The sequence below is a fragment of the Antedon bifida genome, chromosome 1 (genome assembly GCF_963402885.1).
Source record: "Antedon bifida chromosome 1, ecAntBifi1.1, whole genome shotgun sequence".
In the NCBI taxonomy this organism is placed as follows: Eukaryota; Metazoa; Echinodermata; class Crinoidea; order Comatulida; family Antedonidae; genus Antedon; species Antedon bifida.
Window position 1 is genome coordinate 9797681 of NC_136226.1, and position 18485 is coordinate 9816165.

Genomic DNA, 18485 nt, shown 5'->3' on the forward strand with positions numbered 1-18485 from the left:
ATGTTTTTTTATATGCCCTGTTATACTGTAGTGGGATCATAGAAAGGATGGATTGATACACAGAGTTTCATTTTCCCACCAAGGGGAAATACCGATTGAAATACGATTATTAAACAATAACTGGAGACTTGGGGGAAGAAGCTATGATGTGCATGATGGACAAACCTGATGTATTAGATAATATATAAATGATGCGTCATAGAATTGTATGTATTTTAGCACTTCCTCAACTTGTGTGAAGAAACAAAAGATAATAGTTTGTGTTACTGTTTAACTTTATTATTTGTAGTAATACACTTGATGTATGACTATATGTAATGAGATTTCAAGTATTATCAATAATAATATGATGATTGACGTTAACAAAGACAATTAGAGAATCACTCTGGCACAACAGAATTTACTGCACCACAACATCATGATGTTATATTATGGACTTGTGGATTAGGGCCTACAGTACTCTACCTATCAATAGCAAAATGCTTTGAAGTGTGTAGATTCAAAAGTTCATATCACAATATATTCATAATGAGATTTAAAACACCTGGTTTTCAAAATATATTGCATTGCTACGAACAGACATAGTTTGTAATAAAATTATCTCCATTTTCTTAAAAACACATCAGTACTGCAGCCATGAGAATTAAAGTGGTGCGATTGCTGCAACAAGATGGAACAATCCCCTGTGCGGTCCACAGGATTCTCAAAGGCTTCTGCCAAAAAGTGGTCAGGTTGAAACTAAATGACTATCGCTGCGTTTGATGGAGGTAAACGTCGGTGGTGCAACTTCTTTTGTAGATTATACTGACAAAGACAATAAGGTAGGCCTAACTAGTGAGCTCATCATGATTTGTCCCCTTTTGTGGAAAAAAAAGAACCCCCTATAAAAATACTCGGTATGGGCCTTCCAATACTACAGAAATCTACCAAGAAAAGCTATAGTACATTCAATAATTTCAATAAAAATAGTTTTCTTAAACTTAACAATTTAAAATTATATGTTAATCAAACAATAATATTAAAATGAACATAAATAGAATATGATTGGCATGTTTTCATCATTTGGTGTCATCAAATAAAACCACAGTAGGCAATACACTGTTCAATTAATTATAGAAAGCGATGAATCCTACGATGGTATGTGTTTACACATCAGACACCCACGCACTTTATTTAATTATAATCAGACGAAGAAGATTTGATAAATCAATCAATCAAAATTTATTCTTCAATAATACGATTAAAAATTACATGGAACAAACTCTACATTGCCTGGAAAGCCAATAATACAAATAGTAAACTATTATTAATATCAAACAATTTTATTAGAAAATTGTAAATACTTTTAATACTGCCCTGGATATAGATATTTATTAAAATTACCCTGGACATAATGGTTGTCATTTATACTGCCCTGGATGTAAACAGTTATCCTTTAAGGCTATCCTGGAGATAAATGTTAATCTTTTTTAAGAATAACCTGGACATAAAATACAGTACTAATCATTTATCCCTACCCTGGATGTTTGTTTGTTCCGAATAAATAAATTAATAAAAGAGGAATTACAATGTTTGTATTGTATGCAATTTTCAAATACGAAACAGGAATTATAACCATAAAAGGGTTATTTTTTTAATGATTTCATTAGGGGTTTTTTCAAAATTTGTTAACACTCAATTTATGTGCCTGGGTATTTTTTTTTATAAAGGATTAGCAACAAGTGATGTAGCGCCCTATTAATATTTTATAATCATATTAAAGTGACATTCTATCAATTGTTAGAACTACATATAAAACTTTATATTAATTAGTCCAGCTTACGTTGATTCAACATTCATTCATCATATCATTATGAATAATGTTTACTACACAAACTATAACAAATGCATTACATATTCATTGAAAGTGTATCAGTTTGGGATTATATTGTCCAAAACTAATTTTACGTGCTGGAAAATAAATTAGCTTTGAAATTATGTTTCAGGGGGATGTATTAGCTATTGCAATACAAACTGAACGAAGCCGATTAGTGGTATAGCAAAGAATGTTTTTAATAGTAGATTGGTTGAAATTAATGAGTTAACTTTAGTCATCATTTCTTCATATTCAAATAGTTACACATTACAATATAATGTAGCAGAATTACCATATAGATTAAATAATCCAAATTTGGAAAACAAATCTATTAAAAAAAATAATAATGTCGACTTCACTTAGGTATAAATACATGTTACATAATATCAGAGATGAGATAATTTACTTAAAAATATTAAATTCATTTCCATCTCAATGTGGTAACAATAATTGGACCAAGTGGTAACCTAATTTGTTAATTTGAAATCCAATGAACATTTTTAAATGAATAATATTGTTTGATATGTATTAAATTGTAATTATCAGTAATTATATTAGCCAGATAAACTTTACTGTAATGTGACGTCTGTTAAATACTGTACATAATACACGACTGCCGTAAGAACCATACCAAAAACCAATTTTATCATAAAAATAACTTTCTAATGTCTTGTTTTTGTTTTATCATCCTGTTTACTACATTTAACAAGTTAAAATTAATTTAAAAACAACCACATTAATCAAGTTCTAATGTGAAGTTTATTATCAATGGATGATGTAGAAAAACCCACATTATCTAATAAAGAAAATGTTGGTTTTACATAAAACAACATTAATGATTACCTAAAAGAAACAATGACGTTTCATGCAGTCACCTATGAAATAACCTTAACTATATCTTACTGCGCGAATCTATGGTTGAGGGTAAATTAATGTATTTTCTCCTAAGGTGTCGTTTCTTAAAATAGACAAGACAAACCAAGACTGTGTGCATCTTTAATTGGGGTCGTAACTAGGTCTTATTATGCACTGGTATGCGGTGTAATTACTGATGCAGGTTTTTTCATTGAGCATAAATACCAACAGAATTTGTATACTATATCTCTCTTGTTTTCATAGACAAACTGGGCAACTACTGTATTTCACATGGAGAATAAACATTAACAGATTTTTTCCACTATTATTATTTAACTTAATTACCGACAAGAAGGCCACTATTTGCAAATTATATACTGTAGTTGTCACTGTGCAATACACTACTGTACATCCAGGTTAAAATGAGATTCATGTCTCTCAGTACATAAAGGCCACTATTCAAGAATATATTTGATTTATATTGAAGATGTGTAAATCATACTTAATTTGTCCTTTTGTTTGGAATGGTAGACAGTGAAGATGGTAATTTACTAGTATTTCAGGAAATTATAAGTGCTCACAAGTGCATGCCTAACTACTGTTTTAGCTTGAGAACACATCAGTCAAAATGCTTGAAATTTTATATAGTGGTCTTACTTGCATATACAACCGGATGATGGCACATTTTCTATTGGCTAAACTAAATATAAGCCTACAATAGGCCTAAAGTAGGCCTATATTTAGTTTAGTCAGTGGAAAATGTGCCACCATTACAACAGTATACTAGTAGAACCCAGTATTAGGAGGAAACCTTCAGGACCATCCAAAGTGTCCCCTGAGTAGAGGTTGGCCATAGTGGCAAAACATATATTGTCCTCCAAATAGTGGTGCTTCTTAGGGTGTACAGTATGCTACTGTATATGATGAAGATGGAATATTAATTTAATATAAATTTGGGCCTGGACAATTTTTTTTTTTTAAATTGGGGTTTATTTATTTTTTTGTCTATGAAAGCTACTGTACACTGAATTAATTTCAAATACCATATGCCAGCTGCATTTCGAAATTCATGTACAATATATCTAAATAAATGTAACATTTTCTAGCTTTTCGTTTTAGTGTCCATCATGGGCTTTAACATTAGTCTGAACTTACAATCTATTATTCAAAAAAAGCTTCTTCAGATTGATATAGTAATGTTATTCAAACACATATCTAAGGGTACTTAAACTAAGAATGTAAACTATATATACGTTGTATTTGGAAACATTCTGTAATCAATAAGGAGACATTTGGTTGAGGGTCAGTGAAATGTTAAGTGCATTGAAATCACCAGTAATGTTTGATGCTGATGGATATCATATTTACATAGCAACTGATGGTATAAAGTCAATGTTACAGCTAAGTGGCGTCTTCCAATTCACTCAATAAACTCAATTTCTTTTCTTTACAATTTCATTTCCTTTCTTGTAATGTAAGCCTAAGTGATTTAGGTTTAGGGCAAAAAAAAAAAAATGTTTGAACTGCATACATTTTTTACTGCTGTAGAGTATTTTAATTTTTTTATTTAAATGATCAATTTTGGTCTGTCAATTCGGATCTGTCAAACCGAATTTGAAACGGATCTCCCTGATTGATGTTGGAAGCAAAAACATGTCTGTCAAACCGATTTTGGCAACCACAACAGGTTTTGGATACCAAAACGGGTGGTAAGACCGACGAGGCAATGATGTTCAATGTGTATATCATATTATTGACCATTTTTTTTTTGGCTTTACGTATTATATTTTGTTTATAATTTGAACATGACATTTTAGAAGCACACTGAGCTCCATACTGTACTCGAAGTTTACTAGACCCCATGCAATTTTGTATAAACTAACGTTACAATAATAAATTTACACTGGCACTTAGTAATAATCTTGTAACTATAGCATAAAATAAATTAGGAATCAGTAGGTTCCTCTTAGTGGTGGACATTACTTTAAATATGCTGTACTAGGGTCATACGCCTTGACCGAAATGTTCTATACTGTACGCCAAAGATAGGACATTATTGTACAGTAGGTTCAGCATGCCATTTTACAATTTTTAGGTTTCCCTATTTCAAAATCATGGATCCATGACCACTGGTTCATAGCACTGAGTATACAGATAATTGGAATAATAATAATAAAGTCAGTCAATTAAAATATCAAAATTACACAAACCAATAGTGGTGTTGGTAGTCTATTACTATGGTCAAAATAATTCTATTAACAATTTACTATCTTTCTTAGTATGTATTTTGCGTACTATTATAAAAAGCATGTCACCATAAAGTAAGGCCTGATACAGTAGGGACCTATAAACAAATTAGCCATGTAATACACATCTTAGCCATTATCTTTATTCCGTTCAACTACATTAACATAATTGTATACTTTGACGGAACGCAATGTGCTGGCTTCTACTGTAACAACTAATGAACTTATTTGACCAGAAGCCAATTATTATATAAATTTGTGTTTTTTTTTTAAATGATATTTTTGTGAATAAATCTTGATATCTAATAAAAATTTAGATGTAGGATCGCAACAGCCTCATTTGTTTAATAAATAAATAAAAGTGACAAATTAATTGTATTAGATTGACTAGATATCTTTACTTCCTTTTCATATTGTATTTTCTTGCTGATTAATTTGTTTATTACTTTTAACAATGAACAAAAAAAATACTATACACCACAGAATTATGATACAACGGAAATTATTATTTTATACATGTAGCAATAATTATTATATATCACACGAATATGAAATTTAATACAAAAGTACATTGGCAGGTCATGTGAGGAAATGTCAATTTTCTTATACTTAGCATATTATGGATTTATAATAAATTGTTATCAGTATAGCATGCTAGAAATGGATGTGATAATTGATGATGTATATATACAGTATTTATTAATTTACCTGAATTTGTATTCTAAATTGTTAATATTTAATTAAAACATTTTAAATTTTATAATAGTTTAAAATGTTATTTTAAATATTATTAGTTTGTTTTCGCTGTAATCAATAAACTTAATAATTTTTAATTATAAAATATGAAATATATTCTTACTATAATTTCTAAAATGTACTACTCTAAATACTGTATTATGTTAATGTAGACATGTATTATCTCTTATTTGCTAACATACAACAATACTCATTTCATGATTGTATAGTATGACTGTGGTTTATTGTTGAGTACCTCTTGTAAAGGGTCTGAACATAGGATATTTCCAGCCAGTTTCCCTAATAAATAATAGACAAAACATACTTTTACAATACTTATTTGTTTTTCCTTCCATATGTCTTTTACATGTTTGTTTTTCTTGGTTTCATTTAACAAATATACAAAAAAAAAGTCAAGATTTCCCTATGACGTTAGAATTTGTTTGTTTACTAGGAATTATGGAAAAAACTTCCTCAATGAAATGAAAGTAGTAAACAAGCTATGTTATTCTAGGTTTGTACATACGCGTGACAAATACCACAGATATAAAGTGCGTCCAAGATGTTCACAGTATGGTGAAGTATTCTACCTCATTCCTTCACATTCAGCCCACGGAAAAAAGCTTCGTCTTGTTGTTGACATAAACATGCACTTTTGATGCAGGTGTCTGATCGTATCATGTAGGCATATGAAAAATGGGGTAACCCGTGGATAATCTGGGGTTACCTCCTACTCTCTTTTTTTATTCAGGTCATTAAAGTACACTACATTGTATACCTACAGCAATAGATTAAAGTATTTTGTTATCATTTATTACTGTATATTGTTTTCATTGTATTATTCTTTACATTGTTTCAAACTCCTATAATTATCCCAAATTAATATGAAAGTAACATGACTCGTAAAAAGAGGACACAATCACAAGTCCTGTTCGAAACAGGAAGAAAAAAAATCAATTTAATGTTACAAGAAAAAAAAAAGGAAAAGAGTTTGTCATAAATATAGGTCAACTCAGAAATACAATGCAATCTGGTCAATCATCACTTACTATACACCAGCTTATGAAACATCCAGTTGTCAGGGGCTAAAGCTTTGTCTACACTATCAAACTAGTGCGATGTGCCCAAAAATGGTAGTGATATGCCCAAATATGGTAGTGATATGACATCATCATGTCCATATATGGGCACATCACATTTTTTTTGTCACATGAAGTTTGACAGTGTAGACAGGGCTTAAGAAAACTGACGCAAACCATCAAAATGCAAACGTACAGTATTGATAGTAGTGAATGTGGCGATAATTAATGATATGTACATGCACAGTGTCAACATGTACACAATATTCAGTGTTGGAATTTATTAATTAAAGTAAAGCATAATTGATGTGGACAAGTTGGGGAATGAATTAAGAATACCACTCACAAATAATTACACTCATGTCTTTTTAGCATGCTACTTATCACTGCAGTTTAGAATGGTTTTTAAGCTGTTTTTCTATCCTATTCTAATAACCAATACTGTATATGGCGGAGAAAAAAACAAATATTTTACAGCAAAAGATGTAATGCCGAAATCATAACAAATGATGTGAACTGCCGTTGAAAATTATGACAATATTAATTTCAATGAAATTTTTGTAATCATTGTCATTCAACTTTTTGAGATAATTGAAAAGTGTACAGAAAGAAGAATAACATTAAAGATTTCATACAATAACAATAGGTGATCATTTTATTGTAAATGATCACCTAATTATTTGTGTTGATAAGAAACTTTCAAAACTGTATTTATTTGGGTAGCTGTTGTAAATTAAAATTCTATGTTCACAATCACATGGTTTGAAATAACATCACTAAAACATCATGCTATGGCCATCTATAGTATTAGAGTCACAAATATGTCTGTTGTCTTATAGCTTGGTGGTTAACCTACAGTATGAAGGAATCCCAGTGTACAGTTAGTGGGTTCAAATAATTTAATTGGATTTAAAACATTGTTTGACGTGTTGTACAGTATGTTTATAAAAAAGAAACTGTACATAAGAAATTATCCTATCTAGTCCATTTTCTAAGAGTGTAAAAAAATGATTTTAATGAATGAAGCCATTTTAATGAAAACTTTTATATTCTCTTGTATTCATTTTTCGTCATATTTTTCGTACAGTATGTACAAAGTAGCAATGAATTCCCTAGCATAGGCATAAAGCCTGGTGAGACTTTAGCCAGAACTCAGCATGGAACCACTGACCTGGCATACGGGTCAAGCCAGGTTAAACCAAATCTAAAGACTTTGTGGTTTAATATAAATATTTTCATTATTACCTCTTCACACATCTCAATAACCTATTTTTTGTACTTTAATAGTTAATTTTTTTAATGAATATAGTATAGATAGTTTAATATGATCTACGAGCACATGAGAATTTTAATTAAAAAATAACTCAAGAGGTAACAAAGGCAAATTACATTCAAGTTAGCAAACAGATGTCACCATATGTCCTAGAGAACAAACAACATCACCATGGAAATAAGCAAAGGAGGGTTATTAGTTAGGATAAACTATAATTACTTTAAATATATATCATCCAATATATTTTCTTTTTATTTATTTCAAGGTTATATATTTTATTGGAACTTTAGGATTTACTTCAAAAACAATAATGGAAAATTATTTTTTGATATTGTAAAAGAAAATGTGTACTGTAATATTTAATGTAAGATGAGATGAAAAAATATTTTTTTTAAAAACACCTAAACACTTGATTTGCGGAAAAGCTAGCCTATCATATCAAGACGAGTTTTCATGTTCTTGGGAAAAATCCCATCAAATGTTTACTAGACTACCACCATGCATAAAATCATTTATAGCCTTCAGAAACTTTCATCGTTCGCTTCGCGAAGAAATGTGTTGGGAGTTGTACACACGTGTGTCTCCACATCATCTAAACGTAACACAGCGCATGCGCATCATCTTAGTTGTTGAATCTTTGAAATTTCAAAAAATGCATATTAAAATATTTTAGAGTGAGTAGGTAATCGCATGTGGTTGAAACTAGTCAACCAGATAATCGTATGCACCATAAATTCTTGGTGTCAAAACATGTGACATGCGCGTCTTTCCCTAGTCCGTAATTGTGAGTATTATATTATACGTATGAAACGCCATATGTGCCAAAATATTTATGTTTACTAAAACCTGGTCTACACAGTACCATTTTTGTTATCATCATCATTTTATTGTTATTTATTCATTTTTAAATATTAAAAATAATAGTGAGAAAGTGTAAATCAAATTTCAAAACATAATTTTCTTTAGAATGATTAAATCAATAGAGACGAAAGATATATTTTATATTGAAGCATAATTACAAAGTAGTAATATTGACAACTGTGCGTATGACTACTCAATTGATTAAATTAAAGTGAATGCAGCAATAACTGCCAATATTGTAGTTGGGTAATAATATTTAAATACAGTTTAATTTGCAAATTGCACCTTGCACATATTATAACATACATGTTGATAGGCTAATAGCAGCTGGATAGAATACTGTATTACATTAATGTTTATACATTACTACTGTATGTGATATTTCTTCAATAATTGCAATTGGCAACACATAAAAAATTCAGATTTTTGTTTTTCGTAATTAAAGACAGGCCAAACAGGATTGTAGATATGTTTTGAAATATATTTTATTGTTTCAATTATACAAACTAACAGAGATTTTGGTACAGTAGTCTATGAGTGGTGCTTACCTGGATAAACCGACATTAGACCTCTTCGAAGAGAGGATATAGTACAATTACGAAAGAAGACATTCATTTTAGCACCCCTATCAAATTATGATATCCATGAACCAATCCCTCAAGTGGGAGCCATAATCCGACAGAAGTGCTCAAAGGAATTTCTTTTTCTTTAATAATATATTGTATCCTCCTCTTCAGATAGAGATGGCTATTGTTGGTTTATCCAGATAAGATAGGCACGAGATAGACATAAAGAGTAATTTTATATTAAAATCTAGAAAAGACTTACTATTATTAAATTAAAGTCAATTAAGAATATAATAATAGTCATTCATAATAGTCAGTCATACAGTAATCCAGCTGCATTTAGTGACTGAAAATTATTCCATATAATATATTATTTTATATTAAATTAACTGCATAAAAATAATAGAAATAATAAAAACCAAATATGACAAAATATGTAGAAATAATGTAGAATGACTGTATTGAGATTATTTCATAAAATTCATTTATAATACAAGGTAATTGGAAAGTGTTAATTTGTAAAGAAGACTGTTACAATATGAAAGCTTATGTCAATAATTTTAACATTTTATGTAATTGAAATGTCTGTAAAAGAGAAGGCTACTGTATGTAGCTATGTTTAAACAGCTGCACCATCGCTTCTGGTTCACATTTACTGTTAGAAGCGTCGTCACGATTCCTTTCTAATATCTAACAATGCCTTTTTCTATGTTGTTCTGTACATAGATGATGGTTTACCATTATACAAGCCCCATCTGGAATCTGTATAGCTGCCCCCCACTCCTCTCCCCCTCTCATGTGAAACAAACAGCTGCACCATCGCTTCTGGTTCACATTTACTGTTAGAAGCGGCGTCGCTATTCCTTTCTAATATCTAACAATGCCTTTTTCTATGTTGTTCTGTACATAGATGATGGTTTACTATTCTACAAGCCCCATCTGGAATCTGTATAGCTGCCCCCCAACCCTCTCTCCCTCTCATGTGAAACAAACAGCTGCACCATCGCTTCTGGTTCACATTTACTTTTAGAAGCGGCGTTGTTGCGATTCCTTTCTAATATCTAACGATGCCTTTTACTATGTTGTACTGTACAGTAGATTATGGTTTACCATTCTACAAGCCCCATCTGGAATATCTGTATACAATAGTTAAATAAACCTATTCTTGGATATCCAGGTCTATTAAAGTGGAACTCTTAATCTGTGGACATACAGTATTATACCTATTAAGGGGACACTCCTCAGTAATCTGGGGACACTCCTACTGTAGGATGCAATATGTTTTAACACCTGGGAATATAGTAGTTTGTTGGTACAGTATGTTTCCATCACCGTACTTTTAGCTACATTGGTATAGCATGATACTGTATTTTTCAATTGAATGTCTTCTTTTATATATAATTATTTAATTTTAATTTAATTGTTAACATTTACATACCAGGTATACCCTGTATAAACTATATGCTTAATATAATTAAGCATTTTTTTAATTATAACTTTAAGTCATTTATCATCTACTGTATGCTATTTACTGTATATATAATAGAGGTACTGTACTGTACATACTTATTTGGTGACTGTAGTGTACACTTAGGCTGCCTTTGTGCTTTCCTGGCAGCTAGTGACTATGATTTCTTCTTTACGTCATGTTTGTTTAATTTGTTGATCTGTATTACTGTATATTTTGTAAAATGTATCTTTTGCCTGAATAAATATTAATAAATAATAATCTTCCATAATATTGGCCTTTTCAACAATTTTTAAATATTATAAATAAACAAACATTTACTACACTACTACACTACACTGCTGTAGTGTAATCATTCTTCCACTGTGATAAACCCAACATTTTAAATGTACAATATGAATATTCTAAAACAAAAATGATGATTAATTTATTCAAAATAAATTTGATATTAAAGCTTTGAATAATAAGAAATCAATCATAAAAAAAAGATTAATTATTATAAATATGAATACATGGTAAGTAGATAAGAATAACAGGAACATATAATGATAATGAGTTTAGCTAAAAAATAAATGAATAATATATATTTTCAAAAAATATAATAAATCGTTGTATTGAACTAATGTACTGATAGTTTCTTAAGTATTGAATCAAAATGTAAACATTAATTGAATTAAAAAAAAATTTTATAAATCTAAATTTCAAATTAAAATAAGGTAAATCTTCTACAGTTTGGTTTTTAAGACAAAATTTTAAAACAAATTTTTATTCCAGTTTCTTGCAATATAATGTACTTTTCTGTGTCAAAATGATCAAACCTTAAATTGAAATTAATCACATTTTTAAACCCTTCCAAACAAGGTAGTAATATTACTACCAACACAATTTAATTTATGTTATATATACACAATCTTGGTACAGTATATGATTATTAGCTAGTCAGTTTTTGTAAGATTATTCAATACATACATTTCAATGTTATAGCATCGCACAACATTTAGATGAATGCAACCTTTCTATCATATATTAAGCTGACAGAAACCCACAATCCACGGTAATATGAAATACGTCCGGAAGTATCCTTATCCGCATCATATTATACAAACGCTTCGGGATATAACTTTAAAAACCATTGCATAGTCACATAAATTTATCGGTTTTATGCAGAATGGTTCACCCGCTGACGATAATTATGAAAAGATTTCTTTCTTTGATGTTCGATGTTGATATCTGTAGAGCAGTCGCTTTGTTATACTCAATGACGTCAACATGATTCCCTTTTTAATGGATGATAAGCCAAATATCTATGCAATTTCATTTACAATCCATTCAAGATAATAATACAATTTTAATTACACTTATTTAAATTGAATTATTTACTTTTTTTTAAAATAAATCATATAAAATTAAATTTATTATGAAATATTCAATCTTAAAATTTGCTTGAACATTAAATTAATGTTTTGTTCATTTTACTAATGTGCTGATGTACCAGATATTGCATACAGATTAAGACATTCAAAATATTGTCTAGTATCATAAGCAAATTCTATATATAGTGTCACATACTGTATGTATCACATGTTAAGGTTAGGTTTACATTACTGTATGAAAGAGGCATCACATGTGATAGATATGTTACACTGTATACATAATTTGCCTGATACTGTACTATAGGTCTATTGAAGATATTTGATACTTTACAGTACCTGCTTATTTTTTTCAAATACAGTAATTTTAAATTACAAATTTAAAATTAAAACACTTAAAAAAAGATATACTATATCGATAAAAAAGACCTAAAACTCCCTGAGAATTTTATTTTTGTTTAGCGGTATTACAATGTGAGAATTGTGTAATACATTTTCAGACATAAAATAAAAAACATAAGCAAAAAGATAGCTAGTACATTTTATAGCTCATTACAATTCCTGTATGAGGAAGAATACATAAAAAGGTTGCCCATAATGAGTTTTACAAGGCTACATTGCCTGAAATAGCTACTGTACCCAACTCTAATAATTATCACCTTCGTAAGAAGGAAATCCAGCAGAAACAAACATACTGTACTGTTCAGTAGTACAACAGAATTAATAACTTGAATATCATGAAAAGTTTTACTGTAATCAATAATAAACAAATGTACAAAAAGAATGATATAAAATGAATAATACAAATTTATTACTCTAAGAACCATACTAATAATCAGTCAGCGTTATTTGGTTTTAAGTGCATATATTTGACTTAAAATATCCATATCTTCATAATTCATGATAATTCCAATAACGACTTGATATTTTCAATCAGGACATGTAGTTAGTAGATATAATGTATCGCCATTGAGAGGTGATGCCGCTATTGGAAATAAAAGCTTACATTACCGATCTTAATAAAAAATATATACAAGTTCTAGTGAAAGTTCAAAGGAGAGTTTGAAGTATATTGCCGGTAAAGTAATTCTTATCAAGTACCGTAGGCGTAAAACTGATAAAAAAAAATACATTAACTTGCAAATGTTGTTAATATATTTCCTTTACATGTACAACTGATGGAATACATATATTATGGTTAAACAGTATGATACTTGCACTGAATGTGAAATTTACATGTTCAAATCTCAAATCTCTCAATAAAATTATTAAACGAAACTGAACACTCTTTGTTATAAATCTACATTTTCAGTGTTATTATTTTTTAATATTTTTTTTACTTTAAACATTTTCAAATTATGTTTTAACTATCAGTTATTGCTGAATAATTCTCAATTACTGTAAATGTATCTTTTATTCAGTAAATGCATACACAAAACAACTTTACAATAAATTCCATAACAATTGGTTAATACAATCTTAATGCATTTGTTTATTATAAAGTATTATTATAAAATAATATTTTAAAATTGTTCAATAGGATATATTTAAGTAGGTATAAATATTAGGAATATATATTTTGTTATTTCCTACTGTGAGTAGCTTTTTACTGTGTAGTATTAAGGCTGTTTCTGCTAGGTTTTTTTTAAAGACAATTTTTGTTTCAATTAGACCACAAAAGCAAATTTGTGAAATTTAACCACAAAAAATACTTCAATCAATCAATCAATCAATCAAAATAACATTTATTTTCTTCAAATTATAAGAGTATACAAAATGGTGTAAAGAATTCATTGAAAAGCCAAAGTTTATTTTAGTGAAAATAATTAAATTATAATTAATACATTATACATTATAATGTATTGTAATATAATATGAAAATGTTTACTCAGGAAGTTGGATCTTTAAAAAAAAAAAGAAGCCAATAAACAGCATTTTAACCAATTTTAGTTGAAGTTGGTTTTAAATATTACTGTATTACTACAGTATAATGTTTTTTCCCTTTTTATCAATACTGTAGGCCTATAATACAGTCCAGTAGAACCCTGGAGGAAACCTTAATAATGGACAGTTCTCGAGATCAAAGCAAGAAGCAAACAGTTCCTATTCAGGAGATACCTCTACCAATGGGACACATGGTTGGGTCCTATAGTTTTCTTTGTACTGGTAATAATAGATTTCTACATAAATTTGACATTTGACATCAATTGTTTGATAATTTAGGTACATTTTTGTAATTGTTTTGTAGGCCTACACTTACAGTATTTTATGTCAGTAGATTTATACTAAAACATTCCTTCAGTGATTATACAGTAAATTATCAGTGATAAATTTATAATTATATAACACTGAATATTCCCCAACCCTTAAGGCGTTTAACAACAGACGACAACATAAAATTTACACAATAAATAGTAAAAATACTGTACATGTATACAGAAAAGCATCATCAGACAAATAAATTACTTTTAAACATATATCTGTTTTATATGACCCAGAGCTCTGTGTGATTGCATGATATGTGTAAAGTTGTGTCTTGAGGCAATATGCAAGTGTTTGCATTATAATGCCTTCAAATTAGTGTAACATGGCAGTTGGAAATGAATACATTAGAATTTTGTTTAATATTGAGGTAGAAATAGAGTAGTTATAAGTCGGTATTACTGAGATAAATGGAAGATGATGAGACGACGATACGATTGGAAATGAGATGATGTCTTGAATGTAACATATGAGATGAGCAAATAATTTTGTCTGCAAATATTTGCAATGAAATACCTTCTTCAATAAGATACCTTGCAATCAACAATTAAAATTGAGAGTGTGGTGATGTTTGCAAATAGTTTTAAAAACATAATTAAATTTGATTTGATTAAAAGTTTGATCTTATCACCTTTATATATCAAGATAAATTCATTCATAAATAAATGAGGTGTTGAATGAGTCCCTTCATACTGTAGGGGTTCTACTGTTAGTTAACTTACAGTAGTTATTATATTTGTATATCTGTGTATTAAGCAACCAAGAATTCAATACGAATAATATGTTTAATCCATAGTAAGATTTACAGTATTAGTATTATTATTAACATTAAAAATAAATTACAAAAGATCATTACTTTGAGAGAAAAGAATAAAACAATTCAACAACACACTTTACTAGTTTGAACAAATACTGTACAGTATATGTATGTTGTTCTTGTTCTACAACTGTATCTGTAACAGTTTCAATAATGTATTAAGTACAATAGTGTGACGTACCTGTTAAATATTCCATAATTCATTATCAGTATTAATTGGTCCGTGCCTCATTATTAATTATTTTGATAGCATTTAATTGAAAAAGATTTACAGTGAAGCGGGAGACGCATGTAACCGCATGGAAATGAAAACAACTTAACTCATCCAGCGATGATAATATGATCAATAATTAACTTTAACATGCATTTAAACCAAGACTATACATTGTTTAATACCATGCTAATTTTAATATACATTATCACTTTTGGCAGAAGTATAAGTGTACAGTTACCGGTATAGAAATACAGTACTACTGTATGTTGTTATTATAGTGTAGTACATTGTCTGCTATTTTACTTTTAAATCAAATCAGAGTTAATTATATTATTATTATGAATCCAAAATGTATCCTACAGTAATGATTGGTTGAAAAAGTATTTATATTAAATTTATTATCTAATTCAGAATGTTTTGTTTTCAAAACTAATCAATTGAAAATAATGTCACAACTACAAAATCTTCTCCAAAATAAAATTCAATGATCGTGGTGCAAGCTTACTTTAAAACATAATTATGTTTAAACAAATTCAGTATCCACTCGGTACAAAGATGGCGGTCTACAGTGACTAATAGGCAATTTGGTCAGTGTGAATGTTTTGATCTGTAATTTATAAAAAAAATCTTTTGCCTAAAATTTTGAATTTCTATCTGGGATGCCCTTTTTCTATCCATAAAGTAGTTGTACCTCTTAAGTTTGTATATTACTGTTAATTAATGTTTAACATTAATTGAATAAATATAGAGTAGGAAGCAGTATTTTCTGCAAAATGTACAATTTTACTTGATTGATTGTTTGAAAACTAAGAATTTGATGTCTTCATCTATTTTTAAACTACAGTACTTAATTAAAGATATCTATATTATTATGGCAGCCAAACTGAACTGCAGATAGTCCTTCCATATTGGCAAATTAGCGTACATCAGTCACACTGTATACCAAAGGATTTTGCAACCTTATAAAGTACACTGTTGGTGTATGAGCAAAAAGAATGTGGGTAATGTTTAGAGGTCTATTCAGAGGACCAAAATGACAATGTAGTGCGTTGCCTAACATAATTCGGAGGAAGGTTAGGCTTTTTACAGTATTGCAGAAAATGCTTCAAATGAAACAGTTAGGGCTAGGGATTTTTTTGTACATATTCAAACAAACTAATGTTTTTAAATACAGTTTGCTTTCTCAGAATATTAGAAATACATTTTTATTATAAATTATAAATATGTGATAAATAGTGAGAGTTAGAGATCAATAATTTGAAAGCTGCGACTTTAAAAAATAATGTATGTTATAGATTACAGTTATGTAGTATAACGCAGAAGGTGTAAATATGGGATATTGATGTGACGTTTGGGATAACCAAAGCAAAATTTACTAAAGCATAACCAATATATTTCTACGTTAATCTACATACAGTAGTATTTTGAAATGTTTACTTTTATAGATATATTATTGTTATTTTTATTTGGCTTTTACAAAAAAAAAAATAGGAATCAAAATATTTATAGCAAAATAACTTAAATACAATAAATAAAACCTATTGAATATTAGATTTGTTTTATTAGAAAATATTGCATGTTATACAGTTAACAAAAATATATATATATACAGTACAGCACTTGCACTGATGAAGGGCTAGTGTTGCCCGAAAGCTCTGCTAACTTTTCTGGCTGTTTTACTTATCGTTTTGATTTAGCTTTTCGCTTTTTTTTTGTATCTTCATTGAGATCCAGCCACTGATACCCATAGCATTGTCATTTTTTCAGTAATTTGCCTTTGGATTTATATACAGTACAGCATATATTCTGTTTTCAAGGTCAGTTAACACAATTTAATGAGTAAACAAATGGTTTCAAATATTAAAGAATAAAACTTATATATACACTGTACACCTTTAATAACATTATATTAAGATTAATATAATTGTTACTGTTTTATACATTACTATGTACTGTATGTATTAATTGGCTACAGTTTACAATTTCCCAAACTGCTACAACAGAGGTTCTGAATCCACACTGACGATTAATATGACACTTTACACCACCTGAGATTCAGATGGGGCATAGGCTGATTTGATTTCTAAATGTAAGTATTAACACTATCCGCAATATCTACTACTAATAAGATTTTTACTGTAAATTACAGTACTGTAGGCCAATTGACGGTGCTTGCTATGAATGACAGATTATTGGTTCAATTTAAAAATGTGCAATTTGATCACTGTAGTGTTAATCTCAGCCAAATAATATTTCGATTGAAGAGTGGATTTTCTTTTTTATCAATTTGTAATATTTAGCGGTATTATGGTAATCAAGATTAACACAATGTAATTGGCAATGGCTACCAGTATTAAACTCAAGAATTACATTTTATGCTAGATAATGCCTAATGGAAATATAAATCTATCATCATCAATCAATCATTAATCAAGGCCTAATGAAACACGTCAGTCTAAAAGATGCTAATTACAATCTTATTATGACGTTTAATGTAAAAATTACGATGATACAGAAAAGAAGAAACAACAATTGAAAATCATAGTCTGCTCGCGTACTCCGATCTTGCCTTCTTCAAGTACTTGCTAATAAAATCTGACTCAGTGACAGCCTGGCATAGTTAAGTATGTAAGGTCGAATTATGTCAAGGATACATTGGTAAAACATCCACAAAAACGATCTTTTAAACGCTAAATACAACAGTTACTTACCGTTTCACTGGCTAAATTCATTGACGACCAAGTTCTCTACATTCGGTACCGAGTTTTTATCATCTTTTTTATAACATTCATTCCAACCATCGAGAGCTAACTTTCAAAGCTCGTTTATCTGGCGCGGTGTCAAAGAGCGGTAGGTTGACATCTAAAAATGATAATTACCAATA

At 29.2% G+C, this 18485-nt stretch overlaps 1 protein-coding gene across 1 annotated transcript in view; it reads right to left on the bottom strand.

Annotated features, from left to right (window-relative positions):
* LOC144841477 (diacylglycerol kinase beta-like) overlaps positions 1–18474 on the bottom strand; it is a 108995-nt gene extending 90521 nt beyond the window's left edge. The window contains exon 1 of the mRNA XM_078697835.1: positions 18313–18474. The gene's annotated coding sequence lies outside the window, so the exon portion shown is untranslated. The remainder of the gene's footprint in view (positions 1–18312) is intronic.
* Positions 18475–18485: the final 11 nt, after the last annotated feature.